At 42.5% G+C, this 11,206-nt stretch overlaps 1 pseudogene across 1 annotated transcript; it reads right to left on the reverse strand.

Annotated features, from left to right (window-relative positions):
• Window positions 1-417: 417 nt before the first annotated feature.
• LOC148666969 (BOLA class I histocompatibility antigen, alpha chain BL3-7-like) lies at window positions 418-9,183 on the reverse strand (annotated as a pseudogene). The gene is made up of 6 exons (XR_015936946.1): window positions 8,950-9,183; window positions 3,448-3,691; window positions 2,858-3,124; window positions 1,850-2,132; window positions 1,189-1,320; window positions 418-552 (listed from the first exon to the last, which is right to left on the reverse strand). The product of XR_015936946.1 is annotated as a BOLA class I histocompatibility antigen, alpha chain BL3-7-like (transcript).
• Window positions 9,184-11,206: the final 2,023 nt, after the last annotated feature.

Genomic DNA, 11,206 nt, shown 5'->3' on the forward strand with positions numbered 1-11,206 from the left:
TAGCTAACCAGGGTGTCACAGACACAATCCTGCAGGATTTTTCCTGCAGTCTCATCTGCTGATCATAGACCTTACCAGGAGGGTAAAAATGCCTAATTATGCACATCAGTAATTAAGAATTTAGGTGATCAGATTCATAGCTCTTTACCCCCTAAAGCCTTTGCTTTTAAGGGGCTCATAACAAGACCCGGGCTCGAACCAGCGACACCTGGATCATGGGGCTCAGGGCCGGTGGTGTTGAATTGGCATCCCCTGCAGTGCCTCCCGGTGACCAAACAGTGTCAGTACACCTTGTACAACACGCAGACCTTCATTCTCCAGTGGGTTTCCTGCCGCTGTCCTGCCTGTGCTCTATGTCCTGTTCCATAGGGAAATACAGTCCGGTCAGATGCATTTTACTTATGAAAAATATCTAATATTTAAAAAATATCCTTCAAAAAATAATGTAGGCCTTGTGACATCTCTGCCCATACAATGTAGAGTTTTTCGCCCGGTCTGTACAGCTTCTTCAGGGACCAGAGCTGTTGGAAAAAGTGTCGCTCTGTTCTTTTCCTGCAAGACACAACAGGAGAGGTCAGAAGGTCACACAGAAGCCCAGAGAGAACTAGTTGGGCAGCTTGTTCCACACTTCCACCACCCTTTGTGTAGAGAAGAGCCTTTTATCCTGATTAGAGGACCTCCTCCAGTTGTGTCTTGACAGAAGCCAGGCTATGGTCTTGCACCACATGGCTGGGCAGCTTGTTCCCCATTCCCACAACTTATTGTGTTTATCTTACAGCAACAAGCTGGCAGCTGTGTTGCCGGGCAATTGTACAATAGTTACATTATATGTCATAACATTCCTACAGTCAGAGAGGCCTCCCACTGTCAGGACTCATCACAGTCACCCTGGACTGCAGTGTATCTGACCTCAGTGCTCATACAGCTGGGACTCTGGGCTCCTAGGATGTCAAATCACAGATCAGTGTTAGTGAGACAGCAGTGAATTGCTCTAATCTGAGCTGTGTTGTAGCTAATGGACTGTCAGATGAAACCCCACCTGCGTATAATAACAAGCAACTCAGATACATTGCAACAACTTAATTGCAGATTCAACAAAAATTCCAAAAAAATATTTTTTTTTTCATTTGCTCCTGTCTCACCCTGTCTCCTATCTCTTATGTCTGCTGTCCATATTGATCTTCTCACCTCTCTCTCCTTGTCGTTTCTTCCTCCAGAGGACAAAGGCAGAAACGAGCAGCAGCAGAGCCACAGTCAGAACCCCGATCACCACCCCAGCGATGAGCCCAGTGTTCACGTCGGGCTCTGGATCTGTCAACACTGTAGAGGGACGACTGAGCTCTTGATGAGAATACAGTATGTGTCTGTTTCGTTGTGTGTGATTTAGTATCCAGTGTTTTCTGTGCTCATTCTAGAATGAGGATGAATTGGTATATACACCCGGGTTGTCACAATGTCAAACAAGAACCTGCAGAGCTGAGCCCAACAGCTGAATGTCTGTTCTGTCTTTAGGGACAGAGATCCAACTGCGGAGAATCTCTCTCACACATCGTCTTCTATTTCTGTGAGAAGTGTCGTGCATTTTTTACCGCACATCGACACCGAAACAGATTGATTCCTGGCTGATTCTCAGCTCCAGTAGTTCACTCTCCTGTGTTACTTGTTCACATAGCTCTGTGCTGAAGGTTTGATCACAGTCCGCACACCAGTGCGTCTCTCAGGACATTCTGCTGGTCAGGCCTGGCAGTGCAGGTCTTGAGAGTTTGTGCCAGAGTCCCAGTCATCCAGCAGACTGACAGTGCAGGAGAGCACTGATCACCAGACCGGGATAGATCTCTCTCTCACTCACCCCAGTTCACCTCCAGCTTGTTGTCCAGACCGCTGTGCTGGACCCTGCAGGGATAGTTGCGTCTCTCGCTCTGCTCCTCCTCACTGACTCTCAGGCTCTTCCTCAGCTGGTAGGTCCCGTCTCCGTTCCTTCCCCCCTCTCAGCTCCTGCTCTGGGATGGGATGCCCGTCTCTCAGCACGGTCACCTCCACGGCCCGGGGGTAGAAGTCAGTGGCCAGGCAGACCACTTCTGTCCCCCCAGAGACCCCAGATTTCTTCTGAAAGACCCTGACCTTGGGCTTCACTGCAACATGTGGGAATAAAGAGTAACAGTATTTTATGTAGAAAGTCGATCTTTTATGTCATCAGGCAGTGACTACCACAATGTCTTGCTTGCAGGTTTCTTTAACTGTCCTTTCTGCTGTACAGAAAAAAAAACTTGCATTATTTTAATGCATGAACTGTAACTAGTTTTGTCATCATATGACTCCTACCTTGGCTTCCCTGTATCAGTTACCAATTATATTTCACATTGCCTTTAAGCCCTGACGCTGAGTTGTAAAGAAAAGAGAGAAAAATACAGGACACTGATTACAGCAAACGCACTGGCAGCTGTTACTGGTCTTTTACACATCCCTAATGCCCTGATACCACTGACCTCTATGTGTGGCCACAGCCATGCAAATAAAGGGGTGCCCACTATCTGGGTCATTCTGCTGTCTGTTGCTCACTGACCCAAACCACAGTAGCAATAATTATGATATTAACTATTCCCCATCCAAGCACAGAAATGTGTAAACTTTGCCAACCATTCAATTAGAATTCCAAGCATTCTGTGAATAAAGCACAGTGCCCACCAGAATAACACATTCCAGTAAAGAAACCGGAAAAACAAATGTAGCAACATCATCACTCCATTAGGGAATTGATGGACAGTACACCAACATTGGGAGAGTGCTACAGTGTGGAAACAGCTCGGGATGTTTCTGGCCACTTGTAGAGGAAATACACATAGACTAAAGAGCTGACCTCTCCTCATCAGCCTGTTCCTCTCCTGCAGCAGGTAGCTCTTCAGGATCCGGCCACACAGTGGCTGGTAGAAATTCTCTGTCAAGAACTTAGTGGCCTGCAGCCGCGCCATATCAATGACTACTTGTGGGATGAGAAGAGTCCAGCTGTGGCTCTTCATGTTGTAGACCACCACATCCTGGTCATCGTAAGCGTCCCAGCTCTCGTTTCGGGCTGTACCGTCATCGCCCAACTCACAGCCAGCCACTGCCTGGTAGGTCCGTTGACCTGCAACGCACAGATCAGGCACTTCTGCAAATATCCCTTTCCAAACTGTGGTCTGTGGCGTCTGAGGGAAAGTCAGTGTGATAATATAACCAGGCTACCAGGATGGGGAGGAAACTGGACCAGACCGAAAAATCCTATGCAGTCCCTGGGAGAACATGCAAACTCCACATAGAATGCATTCCCGCCTAGTGTGAGACAGTATTGTTAACATCCATGTATAGTAATTTGTTACAGGAGCCTTGAGGATACCTCTGTGGAGCCAAGCGCTCTTTCAGCAGGGAGGAGGAATGGAGACTTTTGGAATGTGTGTGTCATCAACTCACCTCCCGTGTGGTTCAGGTGAGACATCAGGAGCTGCAGCTTTTTTTTCATGCTGAGATAAAAATCATGGCCTGCTTGAACTTTGTTCGTGGCTTCCTCGACCTCGGAGTCTGGGTGCCAGTGTCGTTGAGAGATGATCTTCCCGATCTCCTGTCGTAGTATTCCACCTGGATATCGTCCACCATTCCCACAGCCACAAACTCTGTCCCATTGTGAGAGTGAAGAAATACCACAGGGAGTGCGAGTCTGGAAACAGGACAAGGACAGGAGAATGAACTGGACAGTGCCCACCATCCCCCTGACCACTAACTCTGGGTCTGGCCCATCTGGAGAGTCCAGATTAACCAGAGGGAATAAGAGTGAGAGATCGTTCCAACCTGATCTGCAACATGTCTGAAAATCCAGCTGGACACTATGCTGTTCTTTGTAATTGAACCGATTCCCAGCACAGTGCAAGAGTGTATCTGATAGTGGCGTATATAGAATCTATAGAGAAACAGAATATAGTCACTGTAGATTTCAGATCAACTCGGTTAATGGCCATTTTAATATGAACTGTTTAACTGAGCTGCTAGCCCAACTGATGAGTTTCACTTCCAACTCTCAGACCCCAACACTGCTGTGCCTGTCAGAATTGTAACTATTGGAATGAAGAGGAAAAGGGATTTTTTTTATTTTTAAAACAGAAAATCAATGAATGCAGAAAAATCTGAAATAATGGTAATGGAGAGAAGAGGAGATACTATGACCAATGTTGAGGAGACAAATGGAGGAAAACTGAAACAAGTTGATGACTTTAAATACCTTGGATCAAAACTGGTAAAGGGAGGAGAAACACTGGAGGCAGTAAAACAAAGAGTGAAAGCTGGATGGAACAAGTGGAGAGAAATAACTGGAATAATCTGTGACAGGAAAATTCCCAGAAAGTTAAAGTGCAAAATGTACAAGACTGTGATTAGACCTGTACTACTATATGGAGCTGAATGCTTGGCAGTTGGAAAGAGGGAAGAGAACTTGATGAGAAGAACTGAAATGAGGATGTTGAGATGGATTCTGCAGATTTCAATGAAGGATAAGATCAGAAATGAAGAAATCCGTAGACGATGTAGGGTGGTGGATATGGTTGAGAAGATGCGAGAGGCAAGGTTACAGTGGTATGGACATATCATGAGGAGGGACGTTGAGGAAGTAACAAAGTGGGTAATGGAATTTGAGGTGGAAGGTAACAGAGGAAGAGGCAGGCCTAGAAAGAGATGGATAGATTGTGTGAGAAAAGATATGGAGGTATGTGAAGTGAGTGAGGAAGATGTGCTCGACAGAGACAAATGGAGAAGAGCAACCAAAGCAGCTGACCCCAGGACAGTCTGGGAGTAAGGCTGTGAAAAAGAAGAAGAAGAAGAAAAAGAAAATCAAGGGCGCAAGCTACACAGCACCTATGTACAGCAGCAATTTTTAGACTGGTGTTACATTGAAAAAAAAGACTAGCGCTGTTAACCGGTTTTTACACATGCCATCAAGTGGTCATTAAGCAAATCGGCGCTTCCATGATTTTACGACCTATTTTGATAACTGGACCACTGGATGTTAACCAGTCATTGGTGACTTAATGTTTTTGTTTTCCAGGACACAAGAACATTTTAACTGACTGAGAAGCCATGCCCCCTGCTCATCGCTCTACAAAACAACCTGGTGTTTAGAGTGTTACAAAACACCAGCAGCCATATCACCCTGCAACTCACAACTAGCAACCCACTAAAGCTCAGCAGGTATGAGTTTGGGCAGTAACTGGGTGAAAGACTTCCTGGGAAAGCTGAAGTTGCTGCTGGAAGAGGTGTTAGTGGGGCCAGCAGGGGGAGCTCACCCTGTGATCTTGTGTGGGACCTACAGATGCAGCCATTCAAAATGGGTGAGGTATTTCGCGGCATACTGCGACACGCCCACCAGGGTATCACGCAGTTCACATGTGTCACGTGACTAACTATCCGGCGTTGCCTTGTAAAACCGCCAGGGGGAGCTTAACCTCTCATGTACAGCATTTGAGCCTTTAATTTTGAACTGTGTATTACAGCATGTTAATCATCAGTCATTAAAATGTTGGTATATTTTATGAAAGCAAGATTGCTCAGTTGGACAAAAGTACACAACCTACCTTTATCAGAAATATTTATGCATCAAAGCCTTTACTGAAGATATTACTAATAGTATTAATAATGGATGACTTTGGACAAGCTGTATACTCAAGAGTATAATTTCTTTAGCACATTTGTACAAGCACTTGGAATCTGTCCAAGCCATACTTTGTCAGGCATTTTGTTTTACTTCAACGGGTTTAATGTATATTTGAACAATGAAAATATATTTTTACAAGATTTTACATTAAGCACTTAAAATTAATATGGTTAATAATAGTAAACTGTAACATGCTGTAACAAGATCGGTTAAACTGCGAAGAAAATGCTTTCAGAGAAAATGTTTCAGGTGTGAAGAACATAGATCTCCAATGCAATTTCAACCAAACCTGTTCCCACACACCCTGTCCCCACTACCATTAGAATATACACAAACATTTTAGCGTTTCTTTCTGAGCAGAAGACCCTCACACCTGAAGAGTGCTGGTTGTGACGAATCAAACCGGTTTTACAGGTTTCAATCACAGACCATGTGACATGGGACTCAGTAAACTAACACACAGCGCCACTGGATTTGATAATACCTAACCAAAATCCGCAATATGGAAACAGAACCTGTGTAATTGTTGATAGATGATGTACTCATAACATTTTTTCAAGACGAACTACAACATTTAAAAAATGACTTGTATGTACTTGATATCTCTAATCAATCCACGGGTCCCAGCACAAAACGAAACTAAAACGCGTACCGTTTCGCGCTTCTTATTAGTTGCTCAAAAGTAATTTGACCGTATGAAATGCATAATATAAACCTAGAAACATATACGTGAGCAGTACTTAAGCACTGTAGTATCGGTGTTAAGACATACCTCTCAAATACTGTAAATCAAGTTAAAAATATCTCAAGACCGATTCTGGTCGTAATGAAACCATGTTTCGTGTATGTTTTCTTTTTCATCTTGAAATAACTCATTTCTAAATACCTTTTTCACTGTTAACATCTTGTAGCAACTTTGCGACAAAATATACACTCTGACAGTTCATCCTGCTACCAACATTAAATAAAACAAATTTTAAGATTTCTATATTTATGTCTTTATTTAGTGGTTTCATTAGTGACAAAGGCTAAACTTTCTTGGAAAAATGTATTTTATGTGTTGCGGAAAAAACTGACTTGCTTTAACAAAATATGTTTACAAATCCTTTCACCTGGCATTTTCGTAGTTAGAAATTATGGAACGCTCTGTTAAAAGCAAGGGAGTTTTTATGTCCGTTGCAGTTCTTTTGCAACATGAATATAATTATATCGTTATTAATTTCTTGAGATACGCGATTCCATATTATATTCCCTTTTAATCAAATTCTAAAAGTATGCTTGTTGACTCCGGTATCACGTTAGTTAAAGACTTCGAAGCTTACAATGTTTAGGGAGAAATGGAATACTGGTGTGTATTTTTTTCTTTAAAGTACCGAGACCAGCCATATACTGTATGTTTATGTTAAGATTTCCCTTCAGTGGTAAAATTAGATATGAATATTCAATACTTAAACGGGCACAGTTAAGACATTAAATATACATATACATATTGTATACAGTACAGTTTGCATACGGTAATATGTTTATGTTACGCGATGTAGTGGAAATCTAATGAGTTAATTGATTCTTAAAAATGTAGAGAGCTTTGCAAAAAAATATATTGGTGCTTTTAGATAATATTTCAAGGATATTACTGCTATGCTACAGTACGTGCAGAATTTTAGAAAACAGTTCGTCAACAAAGTACACTGTTTAGGTTAGTTTAGAAGACAATGTACCAAAACAATATATGCTGTCTGGGTCATTAGAATTAGCTGAAAGTAACTGATAAGCTTTGAATAACAAATCTAGTTTTTCTTCTCTCGCTCTATGATGTAATCTGTTTTCTCTTAGAGAAAGGGGAAGTTTTAGAAGGGACCAAGTGCTGAACTTTTTTACAGCGCAACGTCTTATAAAAACCCTGTACTGCTTGTAACAAATTGAGTCTCTGGTTGCACTTGGCGAAGTGGCAGCAGGGCTCCCAATATTGCAATATTGAAATAAAGACCTTACTCAGGTGAGAACTCTCTCTTGTGGCTTCCTTGATAGTTATATTTCCATGACAGCGATTAAAAAATAAATAAATAAAACTGAAAGGTCCAGCACCAGCTGGATTCGAACACACAACCTGCCAGTTGGTAGTCACGCACCTAGACCAGTAGGCTACAAGACAGCTCACATGAGCAGGCAGGCGAAACAGCCCTACACAGCCCTGCTGCAGTACACGGATATAATCATACCGTTATTAAATTCTTGAGATACGCGATTCCATATTATATTCCCTTTTAATCAAATTCTAAAAGTATGCTTGTTGACTCCGGTATCACGTTAGTTAAAGACTTCGAAGCTTACAATGTTTAGGGAGAAATGGAATACTGGTGTGTTTTTTTTTCTTTAAAGTACCAAGACCAGCTATATACTGTATGTTTATGTTCCAAAATTAATATCGTTTATGGCCTTCACACGTGTTACGGTATGCTCCTATTCTTTTTATGCTCAGCTACTAAGATTTCCCTTCAGTGGTAAAATTCAATATCTACAACGGGCACAGTTAAGACGTTTACAGTAAGTCTTTCTACGACAGACCAACGGACCACGAGTGCCCCTGTCGGTCAACCAATCACGCACCGCGGTACCCCGTGTCATCTTACCTGCGGTACGTGTCTGTACCGCTCACTTTGAATGGCTGCATCTGTAATGCCCCAGTATAGTGACGGGGATACTACACTGTAAAAAGGTGCTGTGCTTCGGATGAGATGATCAAAAACCACAGGGTGTTACTCAAAAAGAGTAGGGCTGTAACCCAAACTGGCCAAACTATCCCCATGGCTTCCTCCCTCTGCTATCATCCCCACTGACAGCTGGTAATACTATTATGGAAACAGACAAAAAGACCTGCAATGTGTTAATTTCCTGGCGTTTTACCAAAATTCACACTACCATTCTCCCTTTGCACACAGAGACGAGCGCTGCAAGTCCAACAGAACTCAGGAGAGGTTCTGAAACTCCGTCCAATCCATTTTCTAACCACGGTATCCTGTACAGGGTCGCGGGCGAGCAGGAGCCTATCCCAGCAAGCAGCGGGTGCGAGACGGGGCGCCTGCCAGTCTATTTATTCCACAACTAAATAGACACATAATAGTAAATAAATAATTTATTCACAAATTATGTGTCTATTATTTAGACACAGACACAAACACACACACTCAGACCGGGAATTTTTCAAATTTCCCCCAAAGTGCCGCTGGTGTTGAAACTCGCTGCTTTTCTTGAAGAGCAAAACATTTGGCACTCACCCGCACGGACAAGATCCCTCCAGCAGAGAAACATCAGCGCAAAGACCTTCATGGCTTTTTCCGCAGCAACTGACTAACGGGAACACAGCCTGAGCCAGTTAAGGCTGAGGGCATAGGGGTTAGTTTATCGGTTATGCGAAAACATCTGGCGCTCGGAGTCTGGAGTCGCTAGGTACTGTAAAAAAAAAAAAAAAACATGTGTCAGTTACCAGTAACTGCAAAAACAAATGTCATAAGAGCCTTGTCCTCACAGCTCACTCATATATGTGCAGCCAATAGCATTCGACGTGTCAGCTGTTACCAAGCGGGTTAACACTTGTGTCACAATAACACAGACGGCACATGTACGTCACCCGTATGTTCCAGCCAGCAAAGCTGGTCTTTTCTTTGCGAAGCGAAACACAGAGGGGAAAACTTTTTTTTTTTTCACTTAAATTAAACCAAACAGCGGAAATCATTCGGGATTACGTGGGACAAAGAACGCAATTTTGGGAGGGGCAGTTAGATAATGCACACAGCTAAGGCTGAAGACTCACATGTGAATCTAATATTAAAGAAGTCACATTTAAGAAGTAACGCTGAGCTGTAAACAGCTTGATAGCAAGAATCCAGAGTCACTTCGTTTAACGGTATCGTACCCGTGTGACGTCACAATGCCGGGCACGACGACATTTAATTCAAGTAGGGCAGCTGCATCAGCATGCGTAGGCTGCAAAGGAACACAGTAGAGGTTTATTCCAAGCTAAAAACAGAAGGAGAAAGGTTTCACCGTTTCTTTTCTTCTCTTTCCAGCCTGATGACATGTACACCTTGAGCCGGATAGACTGAATTTTGTGAAAGGACGTTAGTTTAAACATTAGCGATTGTTCTGGAAAATCATTTTTGAACAACTACATGGGGAACTTAACGAAATATAAAATAAGACAACTTGCTTCATAAAAGCAGTAAACACCTTGTTCATTCTAAGCGGAACCAAATGGTGTTATTAAACCCATAATTGATCCTACTCCAGCTGCTCATTGTAATCAAAAAGAAAAGGAAAAACTGAATATGATGTAATGGCAGTTAGAGAGATTTATGTAAGAAAAGCCAATGTTTTATGTGTGCGATCAAGAAGAAAATAAGAAAACAAGAAGAAGAAAAATACTTTTCATACTTTTTTTCATTTCTGCTTATCATCTGTAAGCCAATGCAGTTAGCATGTGAGAGAGGATGACGTTAAAGAGAAGAGAGAGATGGGCAGATTACAGCATGTGTTGACAGATTTGAAGGGGAGATTAGGTGTATTTACAGGAAGCAAATAGCAGGAAGACTGTGCCCCCACTAAACCACACCACACTGTGACCACAGGAGACTAGAGGCTTTTCTCAGCTGCTGAGGAGCTCAGGGCTCATGGCCACTCAAGCTCAGAGGCTCTGGCAGCAGTCAGGTCTGGGAGCTTCTCCTTATACTGACTCTGGAGCTCTAAGAGTCAGCCTCCATTCAGACAGGAACAGCCCTGTACTGGTCCTCAGACACACTCAGAGGTCTGTGATATTAATAAATATGTTAGTTAACACACACGATCTCACTCTATTGTTAAAATGGGATATCCTAGCCCCCTCAGTCACGTGGATATCAGACTGAGAAAATCGTACTGGCTGATTATAGTCTAATGAAATAAGAATTTCAGAAGAAGAAGTGATCTGCTATCCTTAGTGGGTAATTGAAAAGTAAACTGTAGTGCCCCCATTTGTCACCAGCACAGCTATGGAAATTATTTGTGCCAAAAATAAAAGTGAGATTGATATTCCAATTTGATTTTTTTTTTCCGGTTTCTTTGCTGGAATGTGTTATTCTGGTGGGCACTGTGCTTTATTCCCAGAATGCTTGGAATTCTAATTGAATGGTTGGCAATGTTTACACATTTCTGTGCTTGGATGGGGAATAGTTAATATCATCATTATTATGATCAAAATACATTTTTTTTAGAACTATCCAATTCTCACTTATGTATATGGTTATATTGTATTTCATAGTTTGTATTTGCTTAGTACTGTAGCTTAAGTTTTCATTGAACCTCAAAGTTTGGTGGAGATTTGACTGTACTGTAGCTCTGCTGTCTGTATCTATATCTGTATCTGTGTTTCCTCCAGTGAGACACAGAGCTGCTCCTGTCTCTCCTCTCCTCTGCACTGCTGGGAGTGTCTTCAGGGAGAGGAAACAGTGATGTGTCTCTGATATATATGGAGAAGACTGAAAGGGCCCTGTGTGATTT

This window comes from Lepisosteus platostomus, chromosome 5, assembly GCF_059453375.1.
Source record: "Lepisosteus platostomus isolate fLepPlt1 chromosome 5, fLepPlt1.hap1, whole genome shotgun sequence".
NCBI lineage: Eukaryota > Metazoa > Chordata > Actinopteri > Semionotiformes > Lepisosteidae > Lepisosteus > Lepisosteus platostomus.